This window comes from Melospiza georgiana, chromosome 4 (assembly GCF_028018845.1).
Source record: "Melospiza georgiana isolate bMelGeo1 chromosome 4, bMelGeo1.pri, whole genome shotgun sequence".
NCBI classification, from domain to species: Eukaryota; Metazoa; Chordata; class Aves; order Passeriformes; family Passerellidae; genus Melospiza; species Melospiza georgiana.
Genome location: NC_080433.1, coordinates 18,003,391 through 18,022,092, shown reverse-complemented (window position 1 = coordinate 18,022,092; position 18,702 = coordinate 18,003,391).

Genomic DNA, 18,702 nt, shown 5'->3' with positions numbered 1-18,702 from the left:
ACAGAAAGATACTAAGTAACACCCTTTTTTTGTTGTTGTTGTTCTGGTATGACTTGAGACCACTTTCTCCTGAATTTCAGGGTGTCCCAAAGCTGTTGTGTTCTTCCCTCCCTGAGAGAGAGCTGTCAGCTGGAAGTGACACAAAGATTTGAATGGATGAGGCACAAGAGCCAGGGCTGGGCTTCCTTGTCCTCTGGAATGACTGACTCTTCCAGGGGTCTCATAAATGAGCTTCGTTCTGGAAAGAAGAACAAATGAGCTGCTAAAAACTATTTTCCTAATACTGAAGCCTTCTCCATGCCTGCAGGATCAGAGCACTGAGATTATATTAGACACCAGCCTGAGCACATGTCAGAAACCAGATGGGGCAAACAAGGCTTTTAGTAATTAGAATGCCTCCACAGAATCATCACAGGGAGATAAGGTTCATTAAAAATGTTGTTATTATGCTTGGGCTATAATGAATACAACATGTGTTGAGTCTTGGCTCAACATTACTCTACATGGTTATTTTCCTACATGCCATAAATTTCCTCTGTGACATTTAGAGGACTGCCAATTTTATTTTTTTTCCTTTAAAGTAAAACTATTCCATTTGCATCAGCCAATGCTGAATCATTTTGGGTCAGAGAGTGTAGAGGGTGGTGCTGCGGATGGCATAACTTAGTGGAAGGAAGAGCTCAGCCTGGTAGCTATAAATGCAACAATTATGCTTTTATAAATGGGGCCTTGTGGGGAGAAGCTAAACCAAAAATCCCAAAAAACCAACCTAAACCTACTTTTTTTGCTGCTAGGGTAGACTTTCTCAATGTTATCTACTATACTCTGGTATTCTGCAAGTACAATCAAGTCCCTGAGGCATGCAGAAAGCTTGTTTGTCAGGAAGTACTGGCTACTCAGCATTATTCTCGATTGCTAAATCATATTTGAAGATGCATTCATGTTGATTTAATATTGTTTTTATAGAACATGTGCAGTATATATGTACTCCACTCTATAGAAAGTGAGAATATCTTTTTTGAAGGGTAACATTTCATTTACCCTACTTTTACAATGAGTTTGCTGGGTTATGAACATATTAGGACAAGGATGTTTATATGTTAGACTCAGTGGAAAAGAAGGATGTTCTGTCATAATATTGTGAAAATTACTAACAAAGAAGAGTTTATATTCTGATATCCCCATGAGTCTATGTGCCTGGACAAAATTTGCCCCCATGTGAGAGGAAGTGGCTGACATTGCTGCAGAGCCAGTATCTATAATATTAAAATTTATAATTAAAAGTTATGGAGATCAGAGGATATCTTTAATGACTGGAAGAGAGCAAATGTCAGACACATCTCCAAGAAGAGCCCAAAAGAATGCCCAGGAAACTAAAGACTCATTAGTGTGGCTTCAACCCCTGGGACAAGGGTGGATCAACTCCTCCTAGAAACTATTACAGACCAAGTGAAGCAGCTGATTTTTCTGTACAGGCAGTAAATATGTGATTGTCAGATCTGAAAGCAGCACCAATAAAATGTTTGATGTGAAAACTTATGATAATTGTGTTGCAAATATCTGAGAGTTTATTTGAGTAAAGGAGTAGTATTGATTTAGCCATCATGAGGATGCAAGCAAAGCAAGGTTGGTAGGGAGGAATAGTATTTTGGCATTCTAACTGGTATCCTAAGGAGAAATCATAAGTTTGCTATAGAAGACCTTTCTCAGACATGAAAATTATTTAAGTCACAGGATATAAAAACTATTGGAAAAAAAGCTCCCAATATTACCAGTTAGATTGTGCCTGGGCCAGTCTGACCCTCGCTGCCGGGCCAAAGGCGGCAACTGCGGTGTGTCACCCCAGAGATACCTTGGCTTGCTGGTGGTTGCAGCTGGGCACTGAACAAGTCCAGGCTTGTAAGGAACCCCGTTACCTCAGGAGGATAGCTTCAGGCGATGGTGAAGAGAAAAAGGAGATGGATTCTGCTGGAGGGTTTAATGTCCAGAGGTTTATTCCATGGTTACAAAGGTCTGAACGTGAGCAACTGCTCCAACAGAATCAAGACGGCATGGTCTGATCACCTTTTTAAGCTCAGGGACAGGGGGAGGGGAGGTACAGGTGAGCACCAACCAGGTGAGAGGGGCAGGGTCTCAGGGGAAGATGACACCCAGACAGGCCAATGACCCCTGGGCCTGAGGGGCATCCTTTGAACTTGACCAACCACACGACGCCTTGCTGGAACGTTTAGCCTGATTGACAGGACTCACTCAGCATGGGGGCAAGGGGGAAGGGATAGACGTACAGGCACACCTGGAAAAGTGACCTGGAAGGCCAAAATGGGACATCACAGCACACCACAACAAAAAACTAATTTTAAAAATTATTCTCTTTTTACTTCCACAATAATAATATACAACTTTGAATGTAAGTCCTCAGAATATGTATGTTTAACTGTCTTTTTAATACCACTCTTCATTTCCCGTGTCCAGCTGGAAAGGGAAATCCTACTGCCTTGAGGTAGAAATTTTGTAAAATAAACACCAGATGGAGCCAGAAAACCATCTACTAAAACTTCTGTTAAAATGTTATTGTGTTTGATCTGTACATTTTGATTTTAGTTCTGCCCATTTTCTTTGCTTTATTTTAGTAAAATATCTTTTATAATCTGTGATGTGGTTTCAAGGTTTCTGAGAAGCTGTAATTATCCAGGACTCTTTTGTCTTGCCATGGAGAGCTGCACTATTATAGCACAAAATAGATACACAATGTATTCTGCACTTGACATGTATTGAACAATATGTAATAAGAAATCAGAACTGCAGGGCAGTAAGCTTGCCAAAAATTTAGTAAACTTATGATCTTTCAAGTGTAATTGCATACCTCAAAAAAAAAAAAATAGGTAGCCTTTCATCTCAAATCTTTCCTGGTGGAGGTGCAGTTTATTGTTAAATAAAGTTGTTGAAAACATCTTTTCCATAATAACTTCCAGTGTCTTCTGTCTCCTCTTAATGGCTGTATCCCAAAGCCCTCTGGACTTCTCAGATCTATAGCCTACTACATTTTTGACAGAAAAACAGAAAGCATCCCTGACTCACCGTGTAAGTCAGATTGTTTAAGGCCAAATTTTCAAATGTAGCTATGACTAGAAGAAGTGGTTGGCTTATAGTGGTTCATATTGACCCCATATTGCAACAGCAGCTGGATCGGGGAGATGTCAGGCACTACTGGGCTCAGAGTGAACTCCAGAGTGCACTCCAGGGCACCCCCTTCTCCTAACAGTGCTCCTCAGCAGAATGAGGGAAACTTTAAAGCATGAGGAAGGCGAGCCCCAGGAGAACCAGAAGAGATAAACCTACAAAAGGCCTCTGAGCAGCAGGGCTGAAGGGCAGAATGAATCACAGGTTGGAGTTGAGGGATCTGTCACCCTCCCAGGGTGACACAACAATGCAGGACCCTGTCCCCACCTCAGTGAAGATTGTTTCTGCATTTCCAATAAAATGAGAAAGTGGTCCTTACTTTCATGGCATGGTCTGATGATGGATGTTCTAATTTAATATATGAATCTAAACATCTATGGCTTGTTCCTCTCTAGAGTAACTCCACAAGACCCTTGGCACAAGGGGAGGGAATCAGAGACATTGAGGGCTAGCTAGAAAACAGAAAATAAAAGCAAAATTTTCTTTATGTGCAAAATAACAATGAGATGCTCCTCCAACAAACCAACCATGGAAATTTGAAATACTTTGAATTAAAAAATAAAAAGATAATTCAACCACACTTTCTTTTACTTGTAGATGCATGAAACTGCATTTCCTGACCCATTTAGCCATTCATTCCATCCTAGCATTGCAACCTTATCCTGCATTTCAACAAAAGGTGATCTGCAAGCCCTGTCTATGCATTTATCATATACATTGGAATTATCTCACACAGTGATATATATAAGCCTACATATGGCTGTAATTTATCTGCTTAATATCTGACCACACACCTTAGAGCCTCTGGTTTTACCCATGTAAATGGCTCTGCTTTATTCTTTTTTCTCCACTCCTTCAGTATATTTATATATACAGGCAACTTATATTTGACTTGGACTCAGCTTTCAACTGTTTCATCATGAGGTCAGTCAGATGATGGTGCAGGTCAGAGAGGCTGTGCCATAATCCATATTTCAGGTTTTCGTTTTTCTTTTAATGGAGGAAAGAGATTTTTCAGTCTTTGCATACAGGAATAAAGAAACAATCATCTACCCTGCCGGAAGAAATGGAAACCTGTTCAATAAAAGTTCCAGTGTATAATTAAAAAAACCCTCAAACTCAAAAGACTGATGATTTTATTTATAGGCAGGGTAGTGGAGTATCTTGAATGCAAATGAGTCATGACTTTAAGTTTTTACCCCGGAGCTACAACATCTAGAAATGTTCTTTAAACAACTCCTCCCCCGGCCAATTGAGATGTTCCCATGAACACATGTCCCTGGGTCTAGAAATTCAAAAATTGGAGGCTGAGTCAAGCAAGAAATTATTGAGTAATGATACCTTTCAGCTCTAGCTGCTGTGCTGTGGCCTGACAAGGACAATACATGAGAAATAGATGATGTATGAGGAATATATAATTCTCCAGTGACTCACAGAGAGGCATAATTGCGTGAGCACATAATAGATATGAAATGAATTCCACTCTGTGCCAGACCCACAGAGGGCAAGGGTGCCAGTCATGCAGATCTAGCTGGCATTTCAAGCTCTAGCTGTGCAGGCAGCTGTGGGAGCTCTTGGTTCAGCTCCTCACATTCTGGTTTAGAGACAATCATCACAATCACATCAGGTGTGAGACACTGGGAAAATAGTCCCATCACTCATAGGATGACAGCAATCACCAGCACACCAGTTTTCTGAAATTGTTTCTCAGAACACCACTAGAGCTTTTTAAGAACTCAAACCCTATCAAAAGTACAGAAAAACGAGCAAAGAAAACCTATTTATAGCTAAGCTTTCTTGCTGCAGTTAAGGCCCTGAGTGCACACGCAGGCTCTCCAGCCTTGGCTACCACCCCTGAGTTGTGAGACAAGGCTGGGAGAATCCTCCCTGGGGCCCTCTGTGCCTTGGATCTGAAGCTGAGCTTGCTGCCTGCTGCTAAGGTGCTGCTGGCTGCTAAAATAATCAAACATTACAGTGGCATTAGCTGATGGCTGAAGGTACACATGTGTGCTTTCTTTCACATGTGTTCAAGAGTCATCCAGAACTTCTGGAGTTAAGTTCATGATGTTGCACACAAATAAAACACATGCAAAGGAAACATCATACAGGAATTTCAGAGTCATGACCAGTAGATGGTGCTCTTTTGCCAAGCAAGAATGCAAGAAATATTTTCAAATTATCAAAAACATTATCAACATCTTTCAATTTTTTTATTCCAGAATTAGGTAATATCTATTAAAAGTTGTTTCAGACACTTTTTTCCTTCCAAAAGTCACTCCAGATTTTCACTAGATAAGAGACAGAGAGGCACTGGTTTAACTGACCCACTTCATTAAACTTGGTGGAATAATCTAATTGTGGTGCTACACTTTAAAAAGCAACCCTTCAAAAAGAATAAGATTATCTGTCCAGATTTTAGTTAGCTCTCCTCTTTCTACCATGAGATTGTTTGCTCTGCTTTTTATGAAAACAAAACAAAACAAAACCAACCTGTCATCCGTAAAATCCCAAGCCCCTTGAACTCTACTTGTTGGTATTTTCTTAGACATAATTTCTTCAGTTAATTAAAATAATCTGAATTAATGTAGAGAACAACTAAAGAGTGACCTGTTCTCCTTACAGTAGTAATGTCAAAAAGAAATTATAAAAAAAAAAAAAAATGCCCAGAGCTCTTGCTTTGAAGCAAATTCCAGTTATGCAGTGAGAAGTTCAGGTGACAAGTCACAGATGTCATGCCTTTGCAGGACTGTGGCTCTAAATATTCAATTAATCTCTGACACAGGAAAATCTACACTTATTGCTTTCTGCTGAGCCCTGTCCACATTTCTTTTTAGTCTTCAGTGCAAATAACAACCTGCACACATCACAGAATTGAGGAACCCCACTTACTTGATTACAGTTATTTGGTATTCACTCACTTTCTGTTTGTCTTTGACGACTGTCGTACTCACTGGCAAGCAACCAGAGTTCAAATGCTCCCAGTTACCAAGCTCCCAAGAAATTTTGTGCTGCCACTTCCCAAGTTTCCAGTGCCATACAAGACAAGCCAATAAAGTAAATCTGGGTAGCACAACTTCTATGAATGCTCTTTTTAGCCCTGCCCCTGACTCCTGTGAGATTTCTATTGAGAAATTACAGCTCCAGAGCATCTCAAGCCTTCTCCTTGAGGGTCAAGGAGGCCCACTCAGTTTGCCCCCTTTGCAGGCTTTGGGGTTTGGGCTAAATAATTTGAAGACCTCAACAAGGACTTAGAGTTTCAAATGCTACTAAAACCCATGCTTCATGTGACAGCTGCTTTTAAAGAATGGAATATTTACAAGAATTTAATAAAAGCAAAAGAAAAAGTCTGGAACCCATGCTAAGTCCTTAATTTTTCCTGCAATGACTTTTTGAACTGATTGAATGATTCTTCTGTTTAGGCCAATGTGGTGTTACAGGGAGCATTCAAATCACTGTGATTTCATACATCTAAAGTCAAGGATATTATAAGATGTGCGATTTTAGCTTAAGCAAAATATGTATTGATTTTTTTAAAGCAGATTGATGAATGTAAGATCAAATCTGTGCTTTGTACTTGTCTGTAATATGTAATTCAGAACACGAAATTTCCTTCTGTTTCAATAACTGAGTGCTCCTTCTTTCATAGGCTCATTTAGATGCAGACAATGAGATCCTTTACTTCAATAGCACAATTCTTTTAGATGGATGATAGATATGTCTCTGTTATACTTGGGAACACTGAAACTGCAAAGGTGTAAATTCCATGGATGAGGAAATGTGACAGACTTAGAGGCCTGACTCCAAATTATGGAAAGCATTGGGCATTTAAGGCCTAATTTACAAAAGGACTAACTTGATGTCTTGCCTTCTGAAAGGTTACTGAAGTAGAAAACTGAGATTATCCAGCTGATCCTTACTTTTTTCTGGTAGTGTGTTAAAAAACAGTGAGGCAAGCTCACACTTTCCATGAACAGACCTTGTTAATTGCACTGTCAAATTTATATGCTATTAAAATAAAACACTGTGTTCATGTGTGTCATGTACATTTTGGATAATATTCCATACTTATATTAGAATAGTTTAAAAGTCTAAATTAAATTAAATAACACAATCTGATGATTATAAAGGGAAAAGAAATTCACTCTCAAGGAAGCATTTTCAAAGTATATATATTTTTTTGTTCAAGTTAAAGCATCCATTTATGTTGACATTTAATTTCTGAATGAGAGAGTTTTGAATAAGCTTAGAGATGAATTGCTATGTGTATTTGATTCTGTGATCTTATGGGAGGCTACACAAGGGTGTCTTAAGAGCTTTGTGAAGTGCTATTGTGTTGTACAATGTGTACTGCTTCTTGCAAGTTCTTGTCATAACATTCCTGACCTCTATTAACTGCTACAAAACAAAACTAGCATATACATTCTCATTCTGATAATATATTCTCATAATAAATGTATTATTATTATCATCTAACATGGGAGAAAAACATAGAGAGACATAAGTGCTCCACTTTAATCTCAAACATTTAATATTGCTCATGGTCTTCAACAATGTGTACAGCCAGATGCTCTTAACCTTCTCCTGCAGGCAGTTCTGACCTGTCGGTGCTCAGTACCTGCTAAGGGGTAGTGGGTATTTCAGTTTTGCTAATTTCACAGTTTTTTTTCAGGAAATCACAATATGATCTGCTGTTTTCTAGCTCAGAACTCCTTCAGAACTGTGTTTACAAATGCTTTTTGGATATTTTTTTATTCCGTGGAAGTAAAAGTTGTTCTTCAGATAAAAAGATCTCTACTTCTCAAGAAGTATTTTAATATACTGATAGTAGGTGCAAGTTCTTTTCACATTAGTTCATGTCTTGCTACTTAGGTCAAAGTAAGGTGGTTCTGGCAACATCCATTTTAGAGTGACTATGAAAAAAACAATGTGATAGGTAATGAGCATGAGGTTGCAGACTTGAATAACAGGTATCAAATGCATGCTCCTGTTGCCTTAGTAACCATTCCTTCCCCACTGAGAATTTAAGTTAACCCTCTATGCAATGTAAATTTAACCCAGGATATTTCCCAGTTATAGTAAAGGGAAACATTTCCTAGATGCTGAATGAAATTGCAGGAAGAAACAGAGGCTAATTTGTAACTTTATAGTAAATCTTTGGCTCAGTTCCCTGTTCACCTGTTACATAACCTAAGTACAGGACAGTTTCCTGCACCCTTTTTGTTTAATATGCACATAAGAGTCAAAAGCCTCATAAAAAATCACTGTACATCTGAGGATGACTTTATGTGGAAGTGCACAGGTAAACAAATATAGTGTTGAAGTTACTGATTCTGTTTAGCAAAGCCAAGAAGATAATATTCTTTTCCCCTTTTTGTCCCTTATTTTGCAAGTACCCAGGCAATTATCCTTGAAGCTCATTCCAGGAGCTGCCTCTAATTATTGTAGTTACATCTGCTAAGGCATGAAAAGAATTATGTCAAAGCTTAAGGTAAAAAAAAAGCCAAAGAACTGAAGTGTTAAGCTATAGTTGGAGCTGGTTCTGTACTCAGGGAGTTTTGCACAGTGTACTGTCATATCTTAAAGAGATAAAAGGAGAAAGGGAATCAAACTGTTCTTCCTTTGTGTCTTCTTGAACTGGCCCCTAAAAGGCCTGATATCTGATGAGCTCCTACAGTAAAAATTTGTGCTGGCGTTGCTCAGGGACACGAGGAAGTGTGATCCCTGAGCAGCAGCAATGTGCTGGCTGAGAAAGCTTGGTAAGAAGCAGTTATAGAAAGAAAAACACACTTCAATGTGGAGCAGGGTGCACTACATGAAATGCATCTTCTGAGCTGTAACAATCAGAGCCCTTTGCATCAGTATACCCTGGAGTCAATGAGGCCTCACTAGACACTCTCCTTTTGTTTAGATTTTACCAGATGTGTGTCTTTTGTTTTTTCTTCATTTCAATATTTTATTTTGCTGTTTCAAAAGTTTCATTTTCCTTCTGTCTAAAACAGTCGGAAAAGCACAGCTGTGTCGTGCCACATGGCCCTGGCAAGGCTCTTGATGTGCAGCAACACATAAAACGAGATCATTTGGAATGGTCTATTGAGCTGATGGCCTGGACCTCAGGCAGGAGTGCTTAAACACACTCTCCAGAGAGGCTTGAGACTTCTTTGTTTGAGGAAAGGTTCCTGCTGAGAAAAACAGTTGTAAGCATGAAATGAAAGCTTAAGGGACTATGTAGGAGCAGAACTGCACAAAGGGAAGATGCACAACTGAAAAGGTCTTCTCAGTCCTAGTACTCCCTAATTTTTTTTTTTTTTTTTTGTGTACTGTATAAATATTTTGCATGCAGTATATTATTTATGAGGTAATTGCCTCAGGACAAGATACATTATTTTCAAAATCCCATCCCACCTCAAATAAAATGGCCTATAGAAAAAGAAGAAAAATAATTGAATTATGCAAGCTCACTGTCCGTCTGCAAGTTTTATTTGGAAAAAAATAATTTTGGTGCTGTTCATAAATTATCCTTGACTTTAATACCAGTTAAGCATCTTTTCCCCAGCATTATCTCCATGTCCTCTGCCCAATGGTCCCAGAAAGTTTGTCCTGACATTTCTACCTCTGTTTTCACCTCCTTTACTCTGTGGTACAGGTTAAAGCCTAAAGCTCAGAAACTCTTGAGAAGAGCCTTTGCTGCAAAACCCAGACTGCAGACTAGGTAAAATAAGCATGTTCTTCCCTAGTATTTGAATATGGTTCTTCAAAGAAAAACAATAAACTAGATACAACATTGCAAGGTGCCACTGCAATACTTTCCTTACACAGGTGACAGTAATGCTGCCATGTAATTTGCTCTTTTTGTGACCCTTTTTTCTTCCATTAAACCCATGCAACATGGCACTTAGAGAGGATAAGGAAAAACTTGAGGAACTCACACATCTCATCCTGAATTGAGTATTGGAAAGAGTAAAAATTTGAGTATTGGAAAGAAGGTCCACTTTATGCATATATTCTCATCTCACTCTTTTTCTATTTCATATTTTGCTAATAAGAAAAGTTATTGATCAATGTTGTGTTGTTAGTAGCAGAATTTGAAAATGTTTTTGTGTCTACAGACTGTGCATATGGTGGCTGTCAGGTGTTATTCAGATTCTTTTTTGCATATGGAAAAATTTAAAAAGGTACCAAATAACCATTCAACAATAAAGCTTTTGATGAGCATGAAGAACCTGAGGCCAGTCAGGCAGGTAGCTGTTCAGGGCCTGCTAGACTGGGAGTGTGAAAAGGAATCAGTGAACAGCCAAGAGAGAGAGTTTCTCTTCTTTCTTCCTTCCCCTTGTGTTTCTGAGACTCACAGGGAAAAACATGAAAGCTTGGAATATTGGAAATGTTGTGGAGAAAGCAATGCTAAAGGTACAAATATATCTGACAAAAATGCACTGAAAACTGACATTATGGATCTCTGAGTTCTTTGGGGTAATGAAACCTTTCTGTGTTCTCTGTGCAAGTGCTGTGATCTGATAAGGCTCCTAAATTGTAACACAATGCCATAGGAAAGAAAAGTTCAGTGAAAAGCAGTGTGCTAAGAAGGACGTAAAAACCCTGGCACTGACACAAATCAAACCCATGGCTCTTACTTTAACCAACTCACACTAGTGAGAAATAGCTGTAAGTGATTTTCAGTCCATTAACATGAAATATTTTTCATCATCAGATCTCAATACAGTCCATGACAAAGTCAGTGTGATTGTCATAATATTGGAAATGAAGAAATTGAGGTGTAGAGAAGTAACAGCGTTTGATGCAAGGTCACCCATCTCTCTGACAATACCACAGTGAATACAATCCAGGAATCTGTAGACTGAATCCAACATTTTCTGCAACATTATCTTGTTGAAAGTGTGTCTGGGGTGATATTTGGCATGTAGATACTCACACATCTTTGCACAAACTCTTATACCAGCAGATATTCTAGAAATAACTGGAAGTATAATTCTCTTCTATGCCATACTAGTAATCACCTGTCAGGAAGGAATTGAGCACATCTTATCAGAGTGCAGAATAATCTTACCTCTAATCACTTTCACCTTTTCAATCCATTAAGAGGCCCATCTGTGTTGTGCCTTCCATCCATTTTTTTTTTTTTTGAGAGACCCAACTGATCTAACATGTATTGATCTGAGCTTGTCTTCCAAATTACTAATTTGTTTATATGCTCCTAAATGGCTCTAGCAGTGTTTCTGCCAGGATTCTGGCAGAATGTGAAACAGACTCTTTTTGATAAACAAACATGCAACTTACATCATTTTTATAATAATGTTTGATTACTGTTCATCATGTTTTTACAAAATACTTCAGTGTAGTAAAGGACAGCGCCTGCCTTTGGGTACAATGGCTACTTTTATAAATGCTGCAATTTATCATTTCAGTGAACCCATTTAAGCATGCTGAAGTTATCCTGCCTAAAATTGTCCCAAGGGAACAATGGGATCAACTTTTTTATTTTTTAAAAAGTACATTTGCATTATCACAGACCCTGAAAATTAAAGTAATATTGGCTATTATAAAAAATAATAACTTAGCAAGTATGGAATGCAAGCCATTAAGAAAAATAAGCCAGATTTGTCTTATTTCCCCTTTTATATTTGTCATGTACTTAATTTGTTGTGATGCTGTTCTGATCCTCTGTTATTTTAGGAATTAGAACTGATTAGAAATTTGCTTGCAGTACTTCTACTAGAAATCCCCTTTTTATACACTTTTTTGGGATATTTGTTTATGTTTTTACAAGGAATGGTAGGATAGTGGTTCCATATTACTGTGGGTATTAGTGTAACTTCTCAGAAACTTCTTTTTCCTTGAGACCACTGTTAATCTTTAAGAAATTTTCTAGATGAAATATTATAAAAAGATCATAAAATCAGGGAATGATTTGGGTTGGAAAAGACCCTAAAGGTCATCTAGTTCCAACCCTCCCTTGCCATGGGCAAGGACACCTTTCACTATTCCGCTATTCCTTCCTACCTGTCCTTAAACACTTCCAGAGATGGGGCATCCACAGCTTCTCTGGGCAACCTTCCAGTGCACTGAAATGAAATGCTCAGAGGGTAAATTTGATCCTAATAACTACTGGGGATACTATTAAGTTAGATCACCAATCTGTTTCAATCAGAAACTCTGATTTCTAAAGCCACCATTGTGCTGTCAGATGAAAAATGGGGTCTTTCAACCATTTAAGTCTGGATGTTCCTGGTGGTGGAGGTGATCTTCATTCTGCAGCAGATGGCTGACTCTGGTTTGGATATGGATGCGAGCTTGGCAGTAAGGGGCTGAGCCTGCTGGAAGCCACTCAGTTTGCCCTCTTTTGCAGGCTGTTTTCCTTAGAGATCTGCTCAATTCCAAATCAATTCATTGCACTTTGCCCATCTGTACTCTCAAGACAAAAAAAAAAAAAAACCCCTCTTCATTTCCATTCTGAACCAATAACTTTCATGCTCACTTTCAGTCTGCAATCTATCTCAACAATCTTATTATCATCCACTGTCCAACACAAAAGAATTTGCATCTAAGTGTGTTTTCAACTGAGAAAACCCAGGAGAAAAGTTCTGGCTGCAGAGAGAGAGCAGCTTTTTCTCACTCTTCCATGCCATCTTTGGATCTGTTTGATTACATATCCATTTTATCTTTCTGTAACTCCCTGTAATATTCCTCCCTGGCACATGTTTTGGATGCTTCAAAAGCAGAGGGAAGAGATGGACAACTTTTTAACCAAATAATTTATTTTTTTCTCTTACTATAAGAGCATCAAGCCAAGTCAAGGAAGCACTATAGAAGCTGAAAACACCAAGGAATATTCTTCTCTTTCTTGCATAGAGTAAGAGCTGCACTTTTGAAAACTGAAAAAGAACAAAGTCTCTGTACAGAGCCTGGGCACAGTGGGAAAGATTCACAGATGCCTCTGTCCTACTGCACTGACTTTGTGAAATTAAAGCACACGGTGTAAGTTGATATCTAAGACAAATTGCATTTATGAAATTACATTTCTATAATCATTTAAATGCTCCTTCTCCCACTGTAGTATTGGAGTTATTGATTATAAGCTGGAAAATTAATTCTGTTGCTTTCCCAGCATAAAGAGAAATGTAGATACATCCGTGAGCTTCTTTTCTTTTGCTGGTAACTCAGAATGCCCCTAGGAATTTTAACAATGCAAAGGACATCTCAGGCTCAGAAAAACAGAGAACATAAAGGTATCAGCTCCCATGTACACAGCATTTGTCAAGCCTTTGGATGTCAGAGACTGTTGTTTTACCAGATTTCCCTATGGCCAAAATTTACCTAGACAATGCTTCCTTTGGTCTTATGGATATCTCACAATTTGCTGAGGCTCCTGGGTGTCCAGCTGAGTGCACATACTGGTTCATCTACAGAACACACCCTGCCAGTAAATGGAGAAAAACAAGTAGAGTCAAGAGACTTGACCACAGAAGACTTCTCCTCATTACAACAAACTATCTGAAGGCCCTGACAATTTGTTTCATTACAAGCCTTGCTGATGCAGACAGACCTTAACAATATTCTGCCAATGATCCACTGTGGAGTAGCAGTTACCTTGCACTTTTCATTTAGAGTTGTTTTTCTTTCACGTTTTTCCTCTAGGTTTTCTCTTAAGACAAAGTTAAAAGGCACATTTCTATCTACCAGGCTGATGTTGTTAAACTCATGCACTGAATTCCTGTGGGGGAAAAAAAAACAACAAAACTTTCTGCTGGAAAGGGGAAAACAAAACTCTCTGCTCCAATTATGTAAATCAGGAACATGTCTGCAGGAAGGGAAGAAAGGACTAAGTGGAATTAATAGAGGAGAAAAAACCCTATTTTATTATTTATATTTGAGTGAGAGTACCTGACATCTTACACTCCAGAGATCTTGCTGTCAATAAAAATATACCATGAAATATTGTTAAAGAACTGTACAGCAGCATTTCCTCTGTCTTAGGGAGCAGAAAATATATTAAAATATATGTGAGAATTATACAGTCATAGAAAATAGGGCTGGAAGGGATCTTACTTAATCATCAGGCTCATATTGGCACCTCATGCCTAAAATATACCTGACTGACATTTGGAAAACCTCGAGCAGTGGACATTCCTCAGCTGTTTTGGACTAACAATACCTTGTCTTTAGTAATTATCTCTTGTAAGAAAGCACACACATTCCCCTGAAGCCCTGTTCTAGCAAACCCAGCCTTCTACAGTACCCCTGGAAGCTGCTGTAGACCACTGAAGTTGGCCATGACAGTCTCTTTATTTCCTTTTTATGCAATATTACTCTATCCAAATACACCTGATGGCAGCTGTTGCTAAGCAGAGCCTAAAGAATAAAGAATATTTATCTGGATTCTGCCCATTCACAGGTGTAGGTGCAAGAAGGAGGAACAGAAAATGAAGCTGAGAGAGGAGCAAATACAGCACCTGTAAGATATTGGTGTGCCCTGGCATTGCATGCAGAAGTTCTGCCAATTTTCCTCTGAGTTGCATGGGAGGAGCAACAACAACTGATGGCATATGTCATGAGGGTAAATAGGATTGATAAAGTGTGATAGACCACGAAGCTTTCATACACTGCTAATCAGAAATTTTGTGAAATGCCTGTTTCCCTCTCCTTTTTAGTACAGCTGTTGCCACTGTGTGCCCTTGCCACCAGAAGGATGGGGACAGTAGCTGGACTCTCCTAAGTGCACACAGCTTCAGTTATGCCCTGAGCAATTTGTTTCCAAACACAGTCAGGAGTACCTGGAATTGTAGGGTTTGGGTAATTTTGGTTTGTCTTTTTTTATTTTAATTCTGTTTCTCATTACCTATGGAGTACCATGTCAAGTAGCAGCAAATAATATCACATTGTTTCCTTCATTTCATCTGGAACCTGGAGCTTTGGGGTTGTACCCTGCAGAAATCCAGACACTCTCCTCATGATGCTTACATTCATATCATTTAGAAAAAAAATCTTTATTGGAGTTTAATGCCTGGCAGCCACTGCTATTTGGGTGCAATTTTCACAAACAACAAAATTACTTGCATAATGAAAATGGCTCTTGAAAATGTATCTGCTGTGTATTTTTAGTACAAATTTACTTTCACCCAAAACCAGTTTAAAATATTTTACTGCTGAATTAGGATAATGATATGTTAGATATTTTAGCAGAAAATGAACCTGTTTCTAATTTAAATGTTGTGGGTTTTAAAAGAACAGATCACTTTACATAGTGTTGGGAGAACCTACCATTTTATAGAACTGAAAATTTACCTACAGCTGGTAAAATAATCAAGAATTCAATTTCTGCATAGTGGGCAGGAAGAAAAAATCATGACTCCAAGCAGTTTGTTTTCTTGACTGAGGAGAGAGTTATAAAAATGGCATTGGGGCCAATGAGCACAGAGACCCATCCTGACGTGGTGCTCTTCCAAACACAATCTCTCCTCAGCAAGCATGCCTGTGATGAAGACTCATCTCATATCAAAATTGCCAGGCAAGTCACAGTGAATCCCTGGCATCATGATAAGGACTCTGCTTTGTTCTCTTTATCTATGAAAATTGCCGTGGGAGCAGAAGCAGTTTGGTTGGGAGTGTTTTCTGCTTGGCACTGTAGGTGGGTTTGCTGAGGAAAGGGGAGGAATTTGGCTTGCTGGGAGCTCTGTGCTGCTCTGTACTGGATGAAAGCAAGGCATTGGCTCTGCCCTTGTACATCACCCTCCTTCCTTCTGCCCTCACTCCCACAGGCCAGCTGCAGCCAGTTGTATTATCCAGCAACACTCATTGCAGAGGATGGTGACGCTAACTCTGTATAAATAAGGCAATAACAGGTAAAATCTGCAGGCTGAGGGATAGAGAGTGTCCCCCTCCCTTTTAAAAGAGCATCCACAGCTCTCACCTCATCTCCAGTCAGCAGGAAAACATCTCTTTTACTTTTTTCAATCTGCTTTTGAACACAGTGCTGGGGCAGGGTGATGTTAGTCTCTTTAAGGGACAGAGAAGGGGCAGAGAAATGCCCATTCCCTAAGCAATGCTCCTCTGTGAAGAGTGAAGGATGCAATCTCAGCCAAACTGGAGAGGCAAGAGGATGATTTTAGACAGCAGGCTTGCTGGGGTAACATATTTATCTATTTATCATTTGAGGCTTTGTTTATAAAGAAACATGCTGCCTATATCTGTAAATATTTAAATATAGTTCAGTTGGTGGTAGGCGTGGGAAGGGGATCCAAACAGGGATTCTGGGCATTTTCCTTGCTGTTCCTTCTGACATGTCAGTTCAGAGCAGTTGGTAACATAGCGACAGGCTGCAGCACTTCATTATCACCACAATCTGCTACCTTTTAATATAGTATCTGACATTTCAGTCAGACAGAGATCTGCATCCTTAAGCTGGCAGGAACCTGATGCCTTGCACTTGGGAACATCTCCTTGCTGGGTGTGGGCATGAGGCAGGGCACAGGCTGCCAGTGTTTATTTAGATGTGCCAAAGCATGGCATTCAGGTGAAAGGCAAACATATATAAATACTGATGGAAAATGGCCCGCAAGATCCAAACCATCCTCTGCCATCTGGCAAAACCATTTCCCTGTTATGCAGTTTCCAGCAAGCATTCACACAATTTGAGAGGAGAAAAGCCAGTGTCACTTGAACTTTTTTGGCAGAGCTGAGGCACCCAGTGGGGCAGGTGCTGGTGCTGCCTGTGCCACAAGGTTGTGGGAAGATGCCAACACTGAAAGTAATGTGGCCACAGGGTTGCTACTGTGTTAGCCAGGCAAGAGGCAGGACTGTACTTTTGGGATTGCAGTGCAGGGAAAAATTTGAGCTTGGAAAATTCCGACTTACAAGAAGCAACTCCATGCCAAAGACTTTTCCTTAGGTATGTTAGAGATTTTTTATTTCAGACCAGCCTCTTTTCCATGGCTTTGTGTGGCTCATCTTGAATGTTCTGTTTTGCTCTGCCTACTTGTCCTTGTTGGGAATCTGCTATTAGAAAACATAAATAAATGACAGAAGTGAAAATGTGTAATAATATCTATTGCTCATTTGAACCTCTGTATGTCAAGACCTCGCTTATAAAATCTTATATAAAATCAGAGCTGGAAAGCAGATGTTACTAGTATTAATTTTCCAGGTGGGTAAACTGAGTCACAAGCAGCTACTAACCATGTACAGACTTTCCTACCTTTACTGGGTAGCTGAGTTTCTCCCAGGAAGACTGTGAATTTTATATATTACATGGAAAAGATTCACTAAATTTCTGGGATTTAGCTGCAAATAAGTAACCTAACTATGAAATCAGAAAGTTCTGGTTTGCTGAAGTTTTGCTTTGCTACTTTAACAACACTGGCAAGCCTGATGTTTCCTGTTTCAGCCCACTGAGATTTCAGCCAGGGGTTCCAGCATGACTGAGAAGTTTAAGTGCTGTGCTAAATGCTGATCATCAGAAGAGCTGCCCTGTTTGCCCCACAGCTGCACAGGGGTAATGTGTGAAATCCTCTTTGTTTGTAATGTTTTCTGTGTTATCCAGCTTGAAACACTAGATAAGATTTTCTTAATATTTCAGCAAAATTTTTTGTCTTAAACAAATCTTTGATCAAAGCTTAAAATTACCTCATTTGATCTAAGCTGACTTTATAGATAGAAGTAGAATAAGGGGATGATTTCCACTACTCTCCATTTTATCTTGGCTGGAATAGTTTTCTCAATAATTCATGCACTACAACATCCATAATCTTTCTTTTATTATGGCTAGACTATTTGCTTTAATACTAGATTTAAAATGTCACGTAGGATAACTATGGGAGTTCTGTGAACTGAATTATTAATGGCACTTTTCTGCTTTGTAATTCACGTAAACCATAGGCTGATTATGAAAATAAAAGCCTGTGACCCTTTAAGTTATACTAACACATTATGATTACTGTTGTGAAAAGAAAGGTGAAATCTTTTTCTTGTCAGTGAGAAGCAAGTATGTAAAACACAATCCTGCTCTGATTTGTGAGCAGTGGGTTGCACAGTGATTTAGTGGAAACATCATAAAAGCACTCCAGTAATTTGGGACATTTATCTTAATTTTTACAATCATCCACAACCTGTGAAAGCTTAATATTCATTGCAAAACAGGGAGACTTGAACTCCTAAGTGTCTAAAGCCTTTTGAAAAACAATGATTCAATTCTCAAAAGCTTGTTTTTCCTTCTAAAACTCTCAGTTCAAATTCAGGGGTTTTGTTTATTTTAATGTATTAAACTTCCTTAGTACCAACACAAGTTTGCCTTAAAGGGTCTTTCACACTTAGTATATGTGTATATGTGGGAAATATGGGTGTATGTGGGAAATATGTAGGATTCTATTAATTGATCCAACACACTTCTTGCCCAGTGGAGGGCTGGCAAACACCAGTAGACAACACTTGTGGTCAAGGGTATTGCATAGTGAGCAATGTACTTGGGAATCATCCTAATGCTGTTTCTAGATGTGTTGAACATGCTTTTAGTAG